A 22,465-nucleotide genomic window follows, 5' to 3' on the forward strand; every position below is an offset into this window, starting at 1 on the left:
ACATTCTCTTCGCCACGTTAAGAACACTTGGCTTTTACTGAGAGGACAGAGGAAGTACTTCTGCTTGTACTCTTTTGATCAAGATATACTTAAGAAAACTACAATGCAGCAGAGAGAATGGAGGCTCATGTGACTGTGACATCATCCTCAGTTGTTACAACAGTCGACTCGTATCTCGCATCACCTGTATTAAAATGTGACCCAGCTTAACTAGTAAACCAAGAGTACATCTACGTTCTCCGACAGTGTAGTTCTCAGTAAGTATGCAGTACACAATACCTTACACTAGTTGTACACTGGGAGCTTACTTGTTTTACACTGGAAAAAAAACTTCAACATATTTTTGATTAACTTCAGTTGGTAAAATTCAGTCCCTATAAGTACTGATACTATAAACCGTGTACAAGGAAATACTTGGACCTGGTTAGTGTGTTTCTATCCAGAGTGTCTGACGTCATTCTGGGGAGCAGATGCTGGTTCCAAGTATATCACTTTTTCTAAACTGCAAAATAGTACATAAATGGGTATAAATTCCAAACCACCAATAAAATGGACTGCACATTTAAGAAATATTGAAGAAGACGCAACACATGGAGTGAAGGAAAAGTCTCAGATGATGTAGTCCTTCATTTAAATGCAAATTAAAACTGAAAGAAAGAAATCTAAGTAATTAGTAGGAAGTGTTTCTAGTTCAAGTGTGTGGCCACGGTGCAGCAATCCCACGGACTCAGTCACTGCTGCTACCACTCCTGGACTGACTCCTCACCAAGTCTAGGAAACTGATGAATCCCACTGTTCTAATTAGATGCAGCCCGTCGTCATAGAACATTCCATCAAAGTTACAGCACCAACTGTCAATATTCAACTTTTGTTCTTCTGCCAACTTGTTGTGAGCAAGTTGTGCATTTGCTGCATTTTAATGTCTGACCGTTTCCACGGAGAAACTCGGGGTGACTGATGATGTCACTGATGACACCTTGACTTCCTCACTTCTTTCCTCTCAGTACATCAGCGTGTCTGCGGTCCAGCCGTCGAAAACTAGATCCTCATCTTAATAGAGGCAACAACAAAGTTTAAAAAGAGAAGGAAAATGTTATTTGAAAAAGTTAAACTAGTATTAGCAGCCACACATGCTCCTGAACGGCCCCTGTGAGTGCTGTTTGACTGAAGTAATGATAGCGAGGCATTCATATGTAATAAGCAACAGTTACACAACCCCCTTGGCAGAGTTAACAACAATCAAATGTATTTTTTCAGTTTAAATCTCTATCGGCAAGTTAAATACAACTGCCAAAGCAATTCAGTGGAGGAGAAAGTATAATATTTCCCCCTGAAATGGAGTTAAGAGGTATCAAGACCAGGACGAGCTCTGCTGTTGTCAGACACAAGTCTCCCAGTGGCCAGATCGTGAAGTGGGAACGCATCAGAAATAGGGAACAAAGAACTGATGTGCTAGTTGCTAATTTAACATCTCACGAAGGTCTCAGCGCCACCTTGCCCCGTTAACATCCTGGAGAATGAGTTGATGAGGAGCTGAACTGATTGTGCCTCAGGAACAACCTGTGGATGCTTCCAAGCCATAGTTTTATATCAATACATCGTTAATAACCCGTAATGACTGAAGCTATAAATTCAGCTAAACAGACCTCAGCGTTTCACTGCCTTATCTTTAAAAAGCTTCAAAGCTGCCATCAGCTGGCAGCTCCTGGCATTTCCACTGTTTGAAGACACTTTATGTTGAAATGAAAAAATGAAAATGATGCAAACGGGGAGAGAATTCAATTAAACAGCCGAGTATTCAAGGCAAACGTCACCTCTCCTATAGTTCTCAGGTTCTCATCCAGCGAAACGGTAAAAAGGGAAGAAATGTGATTAATGGAGAGGCAGAGCGACACAGAGAGAAGAGGGGAAAGAAGCGCTGGGATAATTTAACAAGCTTCCTCTAAACCACTCCAAAACCTCCAGAGTTTAATTGCTGGGAGGCAACATTATCCCTTAGCAACACTGTGTCTGTCTCTTGGCTGGGATTCGGTGGGTACCTGCTGTATCCACTCCCCACACAATACAGCGCCCACTGAGCCATATAATCCTCTCAGGCCCTCCTCTTCTGGAGAACCACATTCAATCCCTTTGTGACACGGGAAAATCTCCTCTTCTCCATTTTTTTTTTTTTTTTGTCAGGGTGCGTGCTTCAAATAAGCCCAATCAGTAGGCGCCGTTATGTGTGCACAATGCTACAGGGAGCCATGGGGAAAGGGAAAACAGAACGGAAGAGTTAAATAATAAGATGTGCTGCTGTGGAATTTTGGCACTGCTTTCCATTCCTCTGCGGAGCTCCCTGGAGCCGCCATTTCTTTCTATTTATGTTTAAATGTGAATCAGTCAGACAGGCTGCAGCAGAGTTCCTCCTGAATCATCCTCCGCTGCCGACAGAAAGCACTGCTTGACTTTAGAACCGGCTGCCTTTGCAGGAGAAAACAATAAAAGTATGCCACGTTCTTCCTAACTCCTCTTTCAAGTTGCCCTTGAAAAGAAAATTACAGCAAACAGCGTTGATGCAAGCCTGATCTGCTAGGAGACATCCTCCATAAGTGCAGACGCGTACCGGCGTCTCATTCCAATGAGACTGAACTGACTGTCGGAACGCGGCACCTCAAACATCCTCCAGCACTGGATTACAGATCTACGGAAGCTGGTTGGTGCCATTTTTGTTGAAAAACAAAGAGTATGAAATTCTTCCCTTCCTTTCTCTAAATCATGGCTTTCTGACTTAAAATATTCAGTTTATATCTGAAAACCATGAGAGCCATCCAGGAAATAATGACTTACTCTCTCAGAATATTGATTCAGTTCTGTGAAATAAGGAGAAACTTCAAAATAATCATTAACTTTTTGAGAATTATGTGTTTGTATTTCAAAATAATAAATTACTCTCTGAAGATAATGGTGTGCTCCCTCAAAATAATAAGATAGCATCTCTAATGTTAAATCTCATTATTTTGACTTCAGTGTATCAAAGTAATGGCTCTACAGATAAAGCTGAATTACTTTGACATATCAAGGTACGACGCTGTGAAAGTTTTTCTCTATTTGGAGAGTTTATTTCAATAGACTCGTCCTTGTTTCAACAATCACTGATCACATGACCCCCGAAGTCTTTATTCTGCACAGCTTCTCACTTTAAAAGCTTATGGAACCTTTTTCTTGAGCACATTGGTAGAAACTGGCTTTCTTATAGAGCGACGGGCAAACGCTTCCACTGAGTTCCAACCATCTCCATTTGTTTTTTTTCTCCATGTCCAAAATAAATCAATGCTGTCATTCACCAACCAGGTGAGTGTTGTGGAAGTGAGTCATCCTACCTGGCTGAGGGGTCGTAGGTCAGAGGAGATCTCTTATTGCTGCCTGGAAGTCTGACGTCCGATAGCAACGCTGCGGTCCTGTCTCATCTGAGTCAGCCTGGGAGAGAGAAGAGCACCAGGACTCAGTGGAGGCTCCCGGACCTTCAGCTGCCATTTTCAAACACGGTCATGTCACCGACAATTAAATCTTAAACGGTCGATGGAATTCACTTCAGCGTGATTTCGTTTTGTCAACTCGACTGACACAAAACGTCATGAGCAGAGCGTAGCTGCTGAGAGGAAGTAAAGGAAAATACCTCCACGCACAAACACCCCTGACCAGGAGTGCGTGCTGCTGTTGTTTATACATGCTCTGGCTGTCTGGCTATAAATAGACAGGCTAACACGTGTGGTCCTGTCGTCCGTCCCGACGTCTGGGGACACGTCCACCCTAAGACCATAGACAGACCTTCACCCTAACAACAGCGCAGTCTTCATTGATGCTCATTACTGCTTCTGTTGGGGCTATTTTCAGCTGCAGCTGAATCCCTGTTTGGTGCTCTAGTTTTCTGCAGGATGGAGTGTGTGTGTGTGTGTGTGTGTGAGTGTGTGTGTGTGTGTGTGTGTGTGTGTGTGTGTGTGTGAGTGTGTGTGTGTGTGTGTGAGAGTGTGTGTGTGTGTGAGAGAGAGAGATAGAGAGAGAGAGAGAGAGAGAGGGAGAGAGATAAATAAACTAGCGTGTGTTCATGGTGATGAAGGAACGGCTGCATGTATTCTAAAGTCAAAAGGGCCTCGTGTTTTTTTCCACCTAAAAATTGGAAGAAAACAAATCTTTCAAACCATAAATGTGGGTAAACAAGATAGTGGTCGATATTTCTGATGAGCTTGAAGCTCTCAAGGTCATCGTCAGGTATAATCCACATCTCCTTAATCCAGCCGTATGATCAGTAATCCTCAAACACGAGGGAGTTCGTTAACAGACGTTCCTGGACAGTTTAGCTGCGGTTAGCATCAGTCTCTGTTAGCTTCAAGCTAAATATACGCCACTGCTTCTTCCTGCACTCTGGAGTCACTAAGAAGTGATGAATACTCCTGTTCGTGAGTACTTGGAGGGTAAAAATATCTCTATCAGAGAGAAGGATTATTTAAGATATTTAGAATAAAATCCTACTTTATTACCAGTCAGATCTAATAGGTATTTTAGACAATGGAATACTGGCCCCATCTCCAACGCTAATGAGTTTGGAGCAGCTCGACTCCACTGCTACACTGCCCACATTCAGAAAAACCTTCCACAACTGCTCTAAGAAATAAAGACACTGAGGTGGAAGGTTACCTCATAATCCCTAACAGATAGCTGAGCTTCGCCACGTTGGCATCCAGCGCTTATGAAAATTGTAGCAGGCCTTGGCACGAGCGCGGAACCCAACAAATCAAAAGCACGATGCTTCGACTCATTTGCAGTCAGGCCATGAAGGTCATTTCTGAAATTTCCATCAGCATTGTGGTCAGCTGCTGAGCTCCCACCTGCTGCTTTTATCGTCAGGGATTTGTAATATCACGACGGCTGCAGTCTTCCTGCTGAATGAGCACTGTGGTAAAAATAAACATATTTGCCAGCACTGCCAGTGATTCACGTAACATTAGATTAAATAAATTGTCAGTAATGAGGCACCGGGGACGGCGTCTGCGATCTGCAGAGGTCGACCATAACATTCTGCTGCAGCGCTGAATAAAATGCATCCTGAGCGCAACTTAACAGCCTTAACATGGGCGGTTACATGCAAGGAGACAAGTGGAGGTCCGAGAGGTCACACACACACACGCACGCGCGCACACACACACACGCAACGGTGATGCATAAACACTGCTGACGATAGGAAAATATGAGGACTTCGGAAGCACTGTAGAATGTATGAAGAAACGGATGCGGGGTCATTTTACTGAGCAGAACCATTAACTTGTCTGAATCGGAGCTGCAATCCGTCGCTCACACACACACACACACACACACACACACACACACACACACACACACACACAAAAACATTTCTCCTGTTTTCACCCTCAGAGACGAAGAGGTCGACATTTTAACTGCGGCGTTGAGGAGATGGCTTCCTTTCACCTTGACGGCCATATAATGAACATTTTTCATTTTGAGCTTAGCTTCACTTACAGAGTCAGTCAGCTATTTTCTCTTTGAACCCGATTTTTTTTCTCTCCCTCTGACATTTCCCTCTGTGGTTTTGCCAGAATGATCTTCACAGTAAATTTGTGCTTCTTTTAAAGAAATAGGATACATTTCTGCTCATTTTTTTTCAAAGCGCTCATTTCCATAAAGGTCTCCGCATAACACAAATAGGCCTTCGGTGCAGCATGAAACACAAACAATATGCTAATCACACCTTTTTCAATTAGAGGCTCGGTATCCATGAAATCCATATCATTATTTACTTATTGTTTTGCAGTTTGCTTCAGAAAAAGAAAAACTGCACTTTGAAAGAAAGTGGTGAAATAACAGATGGACGTGAATCAAATTAACACTGAGACGGTCCAGGAAAAATAAAGAATAAACAAGAAAATACTGAAATATATATATATATATATATATATATATATATATATATATATATATATATATATACACATACATACATACACATGCGCGCGCGCACACACACACACACACACAAGCAAATACTGAAGACAAACACCAAACATCTCAGCTGTCACAGAAGTCTCTAAGTGAGAACCATTAATTATGAAAGAAGACACTGATCACAAATGGACTGTTTAGGTATGAATGCAGGCAGCGAGGTGGAGCAGTGGTCATCACCGTGACGCCGCAAAGTGCCGACAGATACTGTAATCTAATATCTGCAAGTCACTTCTGTGTGAACAAGAGCGTGAGCAAACAACGCAGTTTTAGGACTGAAGAAGACTTCACTCTTCGCTGTGTAGCTGGTGAGAGGAAACTTCATCATCAGCAAGTGTTTAGATTCAGGGGGCTGAGACCCAGGCTAGTTAGCTTAGCCCAATGGCTGGTAGTGGGTGGGAAGTGTTAACATCAGCTAGTTCAGGTCCAGGCTAGTTAGCTTAGCCCAATGGCTGGTAGTGGGTGGGAAGTGTTAGCATCAGCTAGTTCAGGTCCAGGCTAGTTAGCTTAGCCCAATGGCTGGTAGTGGGTGGGAAGTGTTAGCATCAGCTAGCTCAGGTCCAGGCTAGTTAGCTTAGCCCAATGGTTGGTCGTGGGTGGGAAGTGTTAGCATCAGCTAGCTCAGGTCCAGGATGCTGGTGTGTCCAGCAGGAATCCTCCTCCTCATCATCATCATCAGTAGCAGCAGTCGCTCTTCTAGTCCTCAACAAACCTTTGGTTCTGTTGACCCAAGTTCCAGTGGAGCTTTGGAGGTGCTGCGTCAAATCACCAAGTGTCTGATTCTTAACTTTTGCAATTCATACATAACCTTTGTTTTATGAATGCTAGCAAAGACTGTTTCTTGATGGCTTCCTATGGAGCTATGCTAACACTTCCGACTGACTGCCATTCATTGTGTTACGCTTCAGTCTCGCGGCTCTCAGCTCCGGACTGCAGCACCGGGCGGGGGGAGAACGGCCTCAGTCCTCTAGTCAGGCTTTGTTATTTTAGATATTATAAATGAGCTTTGATATCATCAAGACATTCATGTGGTATTAATATCAGGTTACATGAGGTAGATGAACATGAATCTGTATCAGCAAGAACTCCACTTGATGTACTTGTGCTGCAGTGTACTTGAGAATTAGTCAGTACACTGGGTGTTTAGTGTTACAGGTTTATTGTACCAGGACAAACATGTCCACATTTGCCCACACGTGGTGTGGGGGGTGGGCGGGGGGGCTGGCAGGGTGCGTTCCATGACAGCTGGTGGGAACCGGGTGTGCTCTGGCTGCTCGAAGGAGCAGATTCAGGTGACATCTGTGCCTCCTGTTGCAGTGCAATCGTAGAAACACTAAAAGTGAATTACAACATTAATGATAGCACTCTGCAAGCTGTCGTTCCATATTACGCATCTATTATTCCGTGCATGGGTACTCAGATAACATCGCGGAGGAAGCAGGCTGCACCCCCCCGTCCCCGCCCCCACCCCCCTGCCCTCAGTGACGAGCCTCCTCCTTGAAAAAGAAAGGACTGTTGGTTTATGGTGCTCCATGTCAGCACAGTCAGGACTGGATGACTGATTCTCTTTTTCCATCTCTCACTTCATCTTTCCAGCAAGCAGCACCCCCCCCCCCCGCCACTATTTCAGACAACATTTGTTTGATCTTGCCGCCCTCTACAGCTGAATGAAATCAATCTGGGAGAGATGTCATGTGTGAGCAGGAATGATTGGCTGCAACACTAACATGTATTTGAGAACATGGAGCTGCCCCCCCCCCCACACACACACACACACACACACACACACCCCTGCCTGAGTGGCCGTGAGGCTGGACACAAACACACATGCCTGATAGGCATCACATGGACATCTTGGAGATGACATCCGTCCCCAGACTTTCAATAACTTCAAATCCCTGAAAACTTGGAGAATAAAGGCAGAGTCGATCACTCATCGCTCCCTGCGCTTGGCTCCTCTCTTCAGGGAAATAACAGCCGAAGGAGAAAAACAAAGTCAGGAATCCCATCCTCTCCCGCAGAAAAGCACCAGCATCCCCGGAGGACGCGGGGAGAACACTCCTTTCATCATTCTGCTTAATAAAAAAAAGATTCATTTAAAAGGCGACATAAAGTAGCATTCAGGTACAAACTGGCGACGGGGGGATCAGCCGTGATCCGACGTGCAATGACATCACCAACACACAACTTTACCACCGGCTGACATGTCTGAAGGGGTGTGTTTGTATGATTTGGATGTTTGCCACTCCGGATCGAATGGCGGGCGCTCCCTCACAACCTCTCCTGAGAACGTAAACAGATCGCGGGCACATCTCGCCGCCGCTGACTGGCTGTGATTTCTTCATTCAGGAGAGAGTGCCACCGAATGTGTCGTACTTGAAGTGTTTTACAATTACCAGCTGATTATATCAGCCGCATTAGCATATTAAAAGGAAGACTACTTGAACGCACAGATAATGACTGAGTGTTGAAAATAATTTCCCCACTCATTATCAACGGCTGACACAGAGATCGGGGAAAGGAAATGTCGATAAATACCCATAAACCTTTACTGTGTAAATAACAACAATTAGGAGTAATTAGATCAGGCTGTGTTGGTGAAAGGGGAGATAATTCTCATTTAAAAGTTGTGGAGGAGAAGAAGGAAGAAGAGAGCAAGAAGCCTCCATGTAAACGAGTTAACTCGGATTTCCTTCTGCTGATCACAACTCACGAGCCTCCTTCTCATTTCAATATCAGCCGATACTTCTTGTCTTAAACCCCCAACCTGAGCGCTCGCTGCTCCTGTCAGCTGACGAACAACAGCAACGTGACTAAAATGAACAAGGCATTAACTGGCTGGTGGAAATGAAATACACTCAGTGGATCTGAGGGAACCCGGAAGGTTCTAAAGTGCAGCTGAAGAACTGCACAAGATGGTGAAGTACGGAGAGGTAGAAGTATCTTCCAGTCCTCCTTCCAGATGTGCCAGGATCTTCCTCGGATCAATAAGCATCCCTGGCTACATCATCAGGAACATCTGTCTTGAGCTTTTTGGACCATCCATCAAACGGACTGACGGATGAAAACAAACGAACCAATCATTTTGAACTGACAAGTTTGGACTTTTTTTTTCATATTTGAAGACGTTTCTCGCTAGACAGCTTCAGCGTGTAAACGACACACTGATTCCATTGTGACGGAGTCCGACAGGCTGAGCGCTTCTGTTGAGATTGAACGTCCTTTTCCTTTTTTTTTAAGGTTTATGAGTATTTAACCTGAGTGATCACACGGCGCCGTTCATCCGGGCCCATCGGCGGCTCCAAAGACCCAGCCGCTCGTTTCCTGTGTAAATATTTCTGCGAGTCATCCGTCAATGACATTCCAGCCGTTTGATGTAAAGTAAAGCAGGACTAATACTTCTCTGTTATGCTATGGAACGGCCTGAAAACAAGCCAACAGCTTTCATCAGCGGCGGGCTGGTGCAGCGCCGTCCTCTATTGTTGAGCTGCTGAAATTGCATGTGGATGTGAAGGAGACTGTGAATGTCATGAAATTCATCAGTTTTCGTTCAGGCAAAGCCAGTTTTCAGAGGCTGGAATCGCAGCACAAGGTCAACAAGTCATTAGCATCACAGCTGAGCGTATGTGGGGGTCATCTGGTGGCTTCTGCCCCTTCTGGAGTCCCCGCGTGATCGCTGAGATATCTGTTAGTTTTGGTGTTTCACCACCGCCGTTAATCAATACACACTTTTCTTGACCTTTCCCTCCCCCGTACACATATCTCGCTGTCTGACCAAACTGCCGAATTTGTGCTCTTAATCAGCTTGCCTGCCTTGTCTCTCCACTGGAGGCTGGCGACACGCTTCCCTTCCCCCTTAATTCCCCTGCTCTCAACAGACAGGCGTGCTGATTAACATGCACACCCAGGTAGGAGCTCCCTCCACCACAACCCTGCTGCCCACCAGGTCCACACATCATTATCCCCGCTACTCAATAGCACCCATTTCAATGCACATCTGTCTGGTTGCCGCATCCCCGCTTCTTAATTAGCTTTACAACTTTCCACCACTTCTGGGTAGAGAAAAAAAACATTTGTGGCCAGCGGGCAGACAGTGTGTGTGTGTGTGTGTGTGTGTGTGTGGGGGGGGGGGGGGGGGGACATATGCTGAATGCTGAGATGGAAGATGAAATGCGCATGTTTTAGGGAGTGCTGGTGGCAGTGAATATTCACATTAATTCTTGCCATGTCCAGGCCGCGGCGTCACCAGGAACCTCGTCCTTGCCGCCACGCTACTGTCTCCCCAGCCGGAGGGAGGATACAGCCCCACCAGTCTTATCTTATCAGTCTCCCTCTCACATCGATTCCCCTTTTGCGCTTTAGAGTTCCTCTTCATAGCCGGCTTCAAAGCTGCCCCGACTCCCTTTTGATTCTCATCTCTCTCCTCCATCGACGCCATTGATGCCTGGTGACGCCGATGAAGGTGGTGTTTCTTACACTGGCGCTAATGCTAATCCGCTAGGCACCCTGTTATTCCACCGATTGTAAGCAGCTCAAAAAACAAACCACGGAGAAAGAAGAGGTATCCAATTAATATGAAATTGTCTCCACAAGTCAATACGGTTTTAGTTCCACTTGAGTGAGTCTAAATGTGCAGAGTCGGGCTAATTACACTGCACATTTAGTATTATACTATTTACGCTTTGCCCCTGTCATTAATACCAGCTCTAATCCTCCGACCCGTGTTGTCTGCATGTGCTGATGAGCCTTATGCCAGTTGCCAAAAATACTGAAGCTGGTTTGCCATTCCTGAAGGCTTCGTCAACTATTTCATGCACAAACAATGTGAAATTAATCACTGTTACTATGGCAATGAGCGTGGAACAATATCCTAATCAGTGCTGCCATCAAGAATGTAGTTTCAATCCAGAGGGGCAAAGGTTGCTGTGGAAAGAAGAACAATGAGCTATTTTAGTCAATCTGCTATTCTACATACACAGCAGCTTCATTAGAACTACCCACAGTGTGCATAACCTTCCGCAGGCCTCCTACCAACCATCTCCAGTATTAGAAAAACTAATCTCCTACGTGTGCTTCACCCTCCATCCTTCCTTCCATCCAGCAATTATGCCCCCTGCCATCAAAAGCCATCAAAACAGTAATTTCACTTTTTCACAGACAGGCTTTTCACATTTCCTTCCATGAAAGGCCTGAATCATCCCCTTATCTCCATGGCTATTACACAGTGTGCACGAGAGTGAAAACAATGGGCTTGGCGTGATGAGATCATGGCACTTCATTCCTCTGAGGCCACACAAAGACAATCCAGCTGCAGCGAGGAGGACGGGGACGGCGAGGACCCGCAGGATTTCTCGGTCACTGAGCCCAAGGCTGTGAGGCAGGTCATCCCCAGTAATAAGAGAGGGAGGAGGAAGAGGTAGAGGAGGTGATGGCGAAGGGGGACTCGCTTCCTCTGAGGCCCTGAGATCAGTGACAGGAACTCAAACTCGGACCCTTTATTCCTACTTGTGTGCAGAAACCCTCGGAGGACGGAGTGCTGCTGCTGGGTCGGAGAGGGAACAGGGAGGGAGTGCTGGACTGAAGAGGACATGACAGGGTGGAGTGACGGACCCAGAGGTGGTGGGGAGAGGGTGGGGGGAGGCTTACTCGAAACTATAAACAGCAGGTCTGAGAGCCAAAGTACATTTACCAGCTTCCCTCTAGCTGCAGCGTCCTCCGTCAACCTTCCAGAGTAGGCACTGATATTTACGACATCAGTCTCTAGCTAAAAGTCAGCGCTACCCACAGGCCTGATGGGGGGGGGCAGGAGAAACACCAGGAAGTTAAACAGCACCTTTACTTCTTTCTGCATGTTTCCATCCTGCAGGTGGCAACCTAGTGACTCAACAGCAGCTCCTCTCTACGTCACCTGTTCTGTATCAGGCAGAGTCAGAGACCCGAACTCACTCAGCGGTGGTTTTACTCTCGGTCGCAGCTGAGATTCCCAGGGCTCCCAGCTTGACAAACACCAGAATCATGGCTTTAATTATACATGTCATGTGACTAATATGGCCTTAATTAATGAAAGGCCTGATTGGTGAATCAGATGAAATAAGCAGTGTGCTGATTGATTCAATGCCTGTGGTTGGTGTGTGTTTTGGGATGCACTGTAGGTCAACTAATAGAAATAAAGCGACGTCCTAATGCAGTTAAAACAGAAGCATCAGAGGTTCTGCAGCTGACAGAGCAAATCTTCATCCTGCTGTAAACGTCACGCACTTTTGATTCCTTATCGACAAGCCTGCATTTCCATGACTGAGTCTCGTCTCCATCTGCATTTTGTCTGTCTTGTGCAGCACGAGAACACACACAAATACACACACTTCCTCTCCATCTCTCACTCCATCTCTCTTCCTCTTTTTCTCATTGGAAGGGAGGGGGGTGGGGTGGAATGATCGTGTTAGGGGGTTCACAGAAGACTGACTGTTTATTATTGTCTTTGGCCCACTTAACTCTGACAGTAACAGAATGAGATGGGGAGAGAAGCGAGTGCCATTAATCACGGTGTCGGAGGGCCTGAGCCCAGCGCAGACGCATCCATATCACATGAGCCTGCGAGAGCAACACAAAGTGATTTTCAGGCCAGCCGGCCTCTTAGCGCCGCCGCACAGCCTCCAAGTTCGGGCTGCTGGCGGATGATGAGTGCAGGGGGAAGAAGTGGGCGGCATTTCACACTCAGTCTTCTTCAAATGATCTGACACACTGCACCTACGGCCACCACCCCCCGCCGGCAGCCAACCCAAACAAGGATCAGCACTATTTAAATGTCCCAGAGTCTCACTGAAAGTCATCAGCTGGTTCGTTTGTTTGAACTCGTCAAGGATTAAATGGATAAGATTCAGTCGGCTAGCAGCAGCACTAGCATTTGATCATTTTCACCAAAACGTGTAGGCATCCTCCATCTGTCAGGTGTCAGTCGGCATGAGCCTGCCCACCACCATGCAGCGACGCCGTGACGCCTCGCTTTACCTGCGACGCCCGGCTGATTGACAGCTGTGTCTCTTAAGTCTCCCCCTCCATCGCAGCACCCGCCGCACACCTTCCCCTGCTATCAGTGACACCCAGATGTGCTACAGCAGCTGTCCCCGAGAATATTCCTCCACGTCTCCCAGCCACCATCTACATAGACAGCCGTCTAAATATTTAATCACACCAGAAGGCATGGCTACAACCTACACTTTAGCGGGGGGGGGGGGGGTACAGTATCTCCCACAGAAAGGTGGAGTGTGAGAGATGACGAGTGAGAGAAGGAGGTGAAACGCTGAATCCAAGATAAAAACCTCCGTTCTAGGAGTCCTGAAGCGGTGGAGACCCTCAGTCATCAAGCAGAGACCACAAAGTCAGAGACACCTGATTTAGTGTCCACTGCAACTGGACTTTTAGAGTACATGTCAACATGCTAGACTGCAACCGTTTATCAGGTGAAGCTGATGGGAGGTGAATAACTCACATGTTCCTGCTTCAGTTGCAGTATTTAACCCAGATGACGAAGGGCGGTATCATCATCCTCATCATGGCAGGCTGCTTAAAGGGACAAACTTGATGCCGTCTCAGCCTGCAGGAGTCACCTGGTTTTGTTTGATAGTCTTAAATCTCCGTCTGCCATCCCCAGGGACGCTGCTGGTTATCCTGCTTTGGTTCATGATGAAAAAGGTGACCTGAGGAAGTCTGACTGCCACCAGCTGTTAGGAGACATACCGCCACCTACTGTTCTGGAGGCAGACACACTGTGGTTAAAACATCTCTTCTTCTGCATCCACACAGGGACACCAGCAGATATGGCTCGACTCTCCGGTGGAGGCGGCGTTCACAGAGTAACCACGGCATCTACTCAGCTCAAGAGTCTCAATCTGCCTCTAAGCAGCAGTTGTGGGTGAGTATGTTTGTGTCTAAGTGTGAGGCTGGTGGGAACAGCTGACTGCGTTCTGTGGAGAACAATGCCTTCCACAACAAAAGAAAAACACATTCAGAGATGATTAATTCTAGTTTATGATGTGTGATGCTGAGGTCTGGTCTTGGACAAAAAAAATTCACGTGCTTTCAAAAGCAATAAATTCTGTTTCTGGAGGCTGTCTGACATCCCTAGGAGTCATCAGGGACTGCAAGAAACCCCTTTTGTTTCAACCTGTGAACTCGGTAGTGCTGCACTGGTGATGGTTAAAAAATCCTGATCAGTCATTGATGTCCGGGACCTGGAAATACCAGCCATGACCCCCCAGCGCTCACTCTGGCAGAGCACCGGACAACAGAGGAGGAGTTGGACTGTGTTAGGAACCCGGGCTGAGATCATCACCACGGACGTCCCTCTCACTAACAATATTCCATCAACCTCACCAAATGCAGTTCCACAGATGAGCGTACGGATGGAGCACCTGTGGAAGGTGGCGGCGGACATCTTAGTCTTCGAGCTGGTCAGCCTTCCTGGGCCAGAAAGCACCCGAGGTCAGAAAGTCCCCCGGCAAAACAGCGACACGTAGAGAGAGCGAGGTTTTAGCTTGGAGATTCAACACCTGCAGTCTCACCGCTCATTTGCAGACGCACAAAAAACAAAACACCTTCAAAAGACGCCAGGAATTCCACACAAAAAACGGCTTTTGTATTCTCACTCATTCCTTTGTGTATTTCTCATCAAGCAACAACGGAAATGGAGTCAGGTTTGGTCCCGTCATAAAATATCTGCTTCGCATGAGGTCAGATCATCTACGAAAAATGACAGTATTGGGACGATTCCCAATTTGACATCTCTCATATGAACCTGAAGGTTGCTGGTTTGAAACCTGGGTTACCTGGAGGCTTTAAATTGTCCATGAGCAACGAACTGAATCCTCGAAGCCGTGAATTAAGAAAAGTTCCAGAATAAAAGTCCATTTACCAACATTTTACATTCGTTTTTTTCACCTCTGCAGCCACCGGCCAGGCGTCAGCCTCTGATGAGCGCTAACCATCGACCCCAGGGACAATTCACCTAACAAGCCAGACAAGACTGCTCAGACTGCGGCGACACCTTCAGGAACGCACTGTGACATTGCTAACCATGATGCAAAAATTACGCTATGTGTAAATGTCTTTGGGTCTAGTTTCAGCTACTTTCTATCCACACGCGTGTGCATCTGAGTGTGTCATCACTGACAGCTGATCAGAATACACACAGCGCCTCAGGTGCTTTTTGTAATTTTGACTTTTTTTAGCGCCTTGGCTCATTCCCAAGCAACAGATTGTTGCTGTCGCTGGAGTTGCGCCTCACAGATGGAGCAGCATCACTTCCTGAGGAGCCTGACAGGATCAATCCAGGGGCTCATTCGCTCGCAGTCAATTAAGCCATGTTAGTTTTGACAGGAGCCACGGGCGAAATAACAGCCGTCACTGTCTGGGAGGAAAATATTGTGACCAAACACAGAAATGCACTTGTTTACTGCGAGGACTGACTTTGTGGGGGAAAGGGCTGCTGGCTGCATCCTGCCTCAGCAGGAGCTCAGGCAGATACGGCGGAGAGTGACAGCTGAATTTGAAAGAGTTTAATTTGTTTGAGAGCATAAAGCGCCACAGGTGATTTAACGAGGTCCAAAACGAGCTCTAATCACGACCTTAATCGATTCTGATAGCGTCGTCGGTCCATCTGTCCGAGTCATGACTCCACCTCCTCACTCTCACGCGTGACATAGATCAGACCGGTTCATATTAAATGCTCCCAAAACCCCTCATCTGATCCCTAATAAGACAAATTATTCTGAAGTGAATACAATATAGGCGAATGAAACAAGCTGGAAATCTGTGTGGGCCACCCACTGAGAGAAGAGGTGGAGCCGCTCTCTCTGAACCTATTGGAGAGAGAGTAAAACTCTTTGATTAGGACATGTAGGTAGGTAGCTGTGGGCGATGGACTGAAAACACTTGGCATCTGCTTGCAAGTCTCCACACACCCGAGGTGAGGGACGCACGCACGCACGTGCATGCACGCGCTCTCTCTCTCTCTCTCTCTCTCCCTCGCTCTCTCTCTCTCTCTCTCTCTCACACACACACACACACACACACAGACACACACACTATTTCCCTGGCTGAGCTGGCTTTACCCTGGGCATCATTACAGACACTACACATCCCTCCTTTGAAGGGTTATCAAGGCTCCTCATTAAAGATGTCCCTGGCTTTCTTAGTGATGTGGGCCTCCACAGGGCGTAATATACCCCCTTTAATTAGTTTGCAAACTCATTAGTGTGTGCAGGGCAATTAAATGTCCTTCCTTCAGAATAGTTTACAACAGGACAAAGGGATCCCAGGGGCTGTCAAGGAAGTCGGGCTTATAGCTGAGACGACTGTCCCTTCAGCGGGGTACTGTCATTAGCGAGCCGCGGTCCCTCGGTCGCTCCTGGACCACTCGGCTGAGCGCAGGGACAATCTGCTACTGTGCTCTGTTTACCGCTGTTCTACCTTGGTATTAATCTCCGCCATGTTTACAACCGTGATAATTATGCTCCTTTAGAGAATAACCTGAATAACATCAACACATGGATAATCAAAAATATTACACTTTCAAGAAGTGCGAGGAAAAGACCAACGCCAACAATTAATTATTTAACTATTGTGAAGTCTCAAAAAAGCATAAAAAATGGCGACTGGACTGCACACGAGATTAGTCCAGTCGCCATTTTTTATGCTTTTTTGAGACTTACCATGACCTGGATGACTGAGAATATCCACGGATACAACTAGTGTGAACTTCTTCATCGAACGCGTTTTTAATTCCTGAGGCAATGGTATCAAACCAACCTCAAAACATACCAAAAGCATCTTGTTTGCTAAAACGCACCATTTCCATACCAACTTATAAAGACGAGTGTTAGCTAGACTTGAGAAGAGCCCAGACATCCAGGGTGGAACACCAGGATGAAGACACGCCCACCTGCGCTGACGACGATGTGTTGCTACCTGGGCTGCTTGTGTGAAACACAACAATGCTACAATCCGACATGGGTACTTCTTCCCCTCAGTGTCCTCCTGTCTCATCTCGTCCATCCCTCCCTCCATGTTCCCCCTCTCCTCCTGTTCGGGGTGGTGGGGGTGGAGCCTATCCCAGCAGCCTTCCCCCTGGACAGGTCACCAGTCCATGGCAGGGCCAACACATAGAGACAGACAACCATTGGCTCTCCCAGCCACGCCTACGGTCAATTTAGAGTCTGGATTAACCTGGTCCCCTCTTGACTGTATCAACACACTCCTCATTCAAACGAAGGAGAGCCTGCATTGGTGCCTGATTTGGGGTGAATTCACCTGAGATGATGGACAGATAGAAGGGGAGATAAATTTGATGGACGCACATCTTTCTGTCCGTCCATTCGTCTTGGAGAATATTCACACACAGAGGGTTGGATGAGGGACAGATCGATCTGTGGCCCTCTTATCAAACACGGATGGATCCACTCACAGTATCCAGCCGTACACGGAACTGGATTGGATTTATTCCACTCAAACAGACTTTTTCTGGCCAGTTTTCATCCTTCAACTCTCCATCCAGTCCATCTCTGACAATGTTTTTGTGAAAATCCATCCATAACTTTTTTGTAATCCAGCCACAAAAATACAAAATAACCTCTTAGGGGGAGGTAAAGATGGAAAACATACTGAGGAGGAGGTATTGCTTTCATGTAAAAGCTGTAATAAAAGGATTGGCCTCTATTTTTTAACATTTTTCATTTATAGATTTATATATTTGGTTTATCATCGGGAGTGTGCAGCTCTGCACTGGCCCCGGAGGAGCCCAGGGCACCTTCCAATGCACTGTGACTCTATAAATCCAGCCAGCATGAAATCTGACGGCGGTAACACTGAGACGAGAGCCAATCTGCCTGTTTACACCATCTCATCTTACACAGAATCCTCGCTGCCTGCCCCGCAGACACCCGCACACCCACCCTCCTTCCCCCGACCTCCCTCCCCAGCATGTTTGCAGAAGTGTTCATGCTGAACAAAGTGATTGTATCATCTGGGCCTACTCTTCCATTTGTGGTGCCGCTCCTCCTGAAACCCGTTTCAAGCTGTGTCACCCCCCCAACTCAGGCAAAGTTTGAAAGATGGAAGAAGGCAACCATGCAAAGTGGACATATTCTCCAGCCTGCCGTAAAACAAGCAGGCGATGGACCATTAGCCATTTGCTGCTGCCGGCCGAGTTGCACATCTCACATCTGCACAAACAGAAGGTCATGAAAAACTTAACAAAAGAATAGGACAAATGTGAGCACGAGCAAAAAGAAAAGGGGTTTTCTTCTGTGAAATAAATGAATAATGCACCCGTTCCAGTTCTCTGGCCCTGCGCCCCTGCAGATCAACCCTGAGATCATTAGAGGTTTGGAGGAAATATTCACGCTCGTTTGTCACGTAGCAAGAATATGGCTGAACGTAAACACAGACAAGAAACCATATTTGAATAAATAACGTCGATTTACATGATTCATGAAAGCCTGTCTTGATACTTTGACAAAGTCCTGCAGCTATTTGTTTTCGTACAATATCAGCATTGTGTCACCTGATAGCAACAGAGCAGGTCCAAAGCTGCAAGTTCTCAAATCTGAGCGACAATTTTTTCATTTCTTTTTATTCTGACTGTTTTTGTATGCTGAGGATATTAAAGGAGAAAACAGAAGAAGTTGTGACTGCAGGATTCCCTTCATCTTATTAAAGCTCCAATGTAGTTTTGCAACGACAGGCTTCCTCAATGACAGCCATCTGGTAAATGTTGCATTTCACTTGTTAGAAAAGAGCTTTCTTTTGTCTTTACTGTGGATTCAAGTTCTACTAATTCTGAATATGATTCAGGACAAATATATAAATACACCTCATTTATGTTGGGCCCAGGCCCCTTAGGCTCACCCACAACGCTGCACCTGTAATAAACCACATCCATCTGGTTTTATTTAGTCCAGGAGAACGGTGCAGTCCATAATCCAGCTCCCGCTCCGACCTGGCTCACTGAAATGCCAGCTCCACCTCGCCCTCCCTGATGTTAGCCTGCCATTATGGAGGAGCAGGGTGGACTAGGCATGTTCCGCCACTTTTCCAAGGCGCAAACCAGTCAATTTGTCATCCAGTGAAGAGGTTGAACCTTTAATTAAAGTGGAGAGCTGCTGCCATCAGGGCCCGGCTAAATGTCACATGATAAATAACGGCAGAAGATCTGAAAAGCTCCCTTGGAGTTTCCTTCACTCGAGGGGATAAAAAGGCCACACACATTACAGAGTAACTGCATATCAATATGTTAAATAGGTTCAATTGTATAAATTGATTAAATGACCCAATTGTGAGGCAGCCATGCTGCAAAGACCCTGTTGTTTGAGCAGTGAATGTTGACAATGTCACGTAGGCCGGCTATTAATGGAAACCAAGCAGAGAGAATGTGCTGGTGAGTGACATTATTAAAGCAGATGATGGGTTTCTGAGCAGATCATTCACTGAATGCAATCGATAGCTCTGTGTCTAAACGCTCAGCCAGAAATTACACTTCAAGGCATTTCACCCGGGGTAAAATGACAGCACCATGAAACTGAATTGCTATGGACACTATTAGAAACGATTGGCTAATTACATCCACCAGGAATCTGGATTCTTTATCGGTCCTTCTCATTTACTGTGAAGAGAGACCTGAAGCCGTCTGGAATATGATCCGTGCATAAATATAGCGCTGCAGGCAGTGAAACTGTCTGCCTTTACAGTCCAATATTTCCAGAAGCCTGTTGTCTGATACCGAGTCATTTGTTGAAGCACTGACAGCCCTCTTTGCCCCCCCACCCCACCCCCCCGGACCCAGTGCAGCATATATTTTCAAAATTGGTTCATTTCACTCAGCTCATTATCAGGCAGCTTAATCTTGACCCTTCAAATCTCTAAATGATCGCCCTGTCTCTTGTCTTCCCTTCCTCTCGGAAACCCTTGAACGTGCTGTCAATTCCACTAAATTCCTCTCTCGTCTTTCAGCACTTGATCCCCTAATCTTACTTTTGTGTCACTCACACAACGGCAACTCTTCCTCTGTAACTTTCAGCTTAAACGCAGCTTCACCTCCCTCTGTTTTAATACCCATCATGCCTCACTGTGTGTTTACAACCCTGATCTTCAGCAGCAGCCACTAACTTGATCATTTGACGAACCTTATCGTTATTAAATGTAACGCTGATACAACACGTGTCTGAGACATGAGGGAATGAAAGGATTAAAGCTTTTCAGAACGACTAATTATTCCAGGAGCTTTGCTAGCCTCCATTGGTTCTGGTCATACGGACAATTAAGTGTGATGGGATCCACTACAACACCTCTGATGTTCATTTCCTATTATTTCTTTTTTGTAATGAATCCCGCGGAGCCTGTTTACTTGTTTTCAATTTTACTTTCATGCTTGTTTTTTAACACTATTATTCTCAGCATTAACATCCCGCAGTTACCTTGATGAACTGAACCTGGAAGATCCTCAACTTGGTTCAACACCAGAGCTGATTTACTGGTTCAATCACCCACCATCGCATGGAACAATCCTATTGGCTGCTGGGGGAGGAACCGGGAGGGGACCACTTCCTGTTGGTGGAGGAACCGGGAGATGACCACTTCCTGCTGGACTACAAACACACCTCATTCTTGAGATGACCACTTCCTGCTGGACTACAAACACACCTCATTCTTGAGATGACCACTTCCTGCTGGACTACAAAAACACCTCATCTCTGACATGCTAACTTCCTGTATGCTACAAAAATATCTCATCCCTGACATAATTTCCTGCTGGACTACAAAAACACCTCATCTCTGATTTGCCAACTTCCTGTTGAACTACAAACAAACTTCATCCCAAATTAAACTGAGTTTCCTAACCAAAGGTGTGGGGCTCTTGAGCTTGGATAGGACAACAAAATATCAGTAAATCAAACAAGATATTGGAAATATTTCAAACGTTGTACAAATACGTAATCCAACATGGCTGCCACAGGAAGTAATTAAGAGCAACCCTAAATGATGTCTAGCATGTTGAGAGTGTGTAAACTGGGGGCGACCCCCTGATCGTCAGAATCTGACAATTTGTGAGAAGGACCCTGCTTCACCTGCCAGTCCCACAGTTGAAGCTTTGCGGTCATGTTACATCATCTCAGGTGATGCGCACCCTGACGAGGGGGGTGGAGTTTGAGGTGTGTTGCTGAGCCTGACTCCAGAATGTCACACTGACTGTACCGCCACTGCTCATTACTTTGGCAGACTCAGGTGTGGTGGTGGTGGTAGCATCAGCAGCACCCTATTAGTCAAATGCAGCACTTTCTACTCTTAAAACAACAGAAATAGTATGAATCGAGCTTTGACTCTAGTGAAAACGTGCCGCAGGATTCTGCAGACAGAGACGGCGAGCAATGGCGGTGGTTACGGAGGTAGACACATTCAGCCGGATGTCGTCATTTGGCACCGTTAGCTGTCGCTGTGTTTCCTCTGATTTTAATGGTGCTGCTGGGTAACTGGACCCGTTGACCCGGAGACGCTCGTTCCTGCGTCATCCCGCCAACCAAAACACTCCTTCCTCTTTTAACTACCCTGGCAAACAGACACATTTTTCTCACATGTTCGAATATCCCAGCACAACCCCTGACAGTTTAATTTCAGCCACCGTGCGTGTTTTCTTTAGAATAAATCAAAGGATGAACAGTGAAAATAAATGAGAACAAATACGAGTATGAGAATAGAACAAATGGGTGTGAGAGCAAGAATACAATAATGTGAGAGGCTGCAGAGATTTATGACATTTATGGCTCTTCATTTATATATTTTCTACTTTAAGTTGAATGTATGCGCCCGACTCTAATTGCTTTGCCTCTCACTTCAGCACCTTAAACTGATACTGTTAATAATTCAAGCCTCATTGGTAATCTACCTCTTTTCCTAATCGTCCTAATAATTCATTTGTTCACTGATTAATTACACTCATTTATGTCACAGGGAAACAACATTTGTTTTTAATTGTGCATGTCAAAAGAATTTTCCAGTCGTCCTATTAAAGCTCGCGCTGGCTGTTTGGCGCTTTGGTCACCGCAGGGTTCCACCGCGCACTTTCTCGACTCCTCGGCAGGCGCCAGCCATCAGATTTTCCACGATCGCACCATATGTGGCATCACAGTTAATTACTCAAGAGAAATTGGCAAAAGATGGCGACGTAACAGCAGGTGAGGAGCTCCAGCCCAGAGCAAACCCAACACTAACTGGTCAAGCTCAGCTGCCCTCGGCCCGCCGCTGTCGGAGACGCGCGGGATGGGCTCGTTCGCGCTGTTTGGCCTTCATTACAGATCAGGGAAGGTGCAATTAGTAAGAAGCCCCCACCAGTTTGTAATCACCTTAAGACATCCACTTCAACAGAACAGCACATAAATCAGTTCCTGTTGCCTGTTCAAGCCCTGGATGCAACATTATA

The 22,465-nt window shown here is 46.2% G+C and overlaps 1 protein-coding gene across 9 annotated transcripts in view; it reads right to left on the reverse strand.

Annotated features, from left to right (window-relative positions):
* LOC147244538 (RNA binding protein fox-1 homolog 3-like) overlaps positions 1-22,465 on the reverse strand; it is a 396,055-nt gene that overhangs the window by 318,331 nt on the left and 55,259 nt on the right. For 6 of the 9 annotated variants that reach the window (XM_086186201.1, XM_086186203.1, XM_086186197.1 and 3 more), the window contains exon 4: positions 3,363-3,459. The exons of 2 other annotated variants lie outside the window; for them this stretch is intronic. The gene's annotated coding sequence lies outside the window, so the exon portion shown is untranslated. Of the gene's footprint in view, positions 1-3,362; positions 3,460-3,658; positions 3,866-22,465 lie in introns of those variants that run through there. One more of the 9 variants, XM_086186199.1, reaches the window with a different exon arrangement.

This window comes from Aulostomus chinensis, chromosome 18 (genome assembly GCF_037954235.1).
Source record: "Aulostomus chinensis isolate RoL2024-O1b breed Wild chromosome 18, RoL_Achi_v1.0, whole genome shotgun sequence".
Lineage (NCBI taxonomy): Eukaryota > Metazoa > Chordata > Actinopteri > Syngnathiformes > Aulostomidae > Aulostomus > Aulostomus chinensis.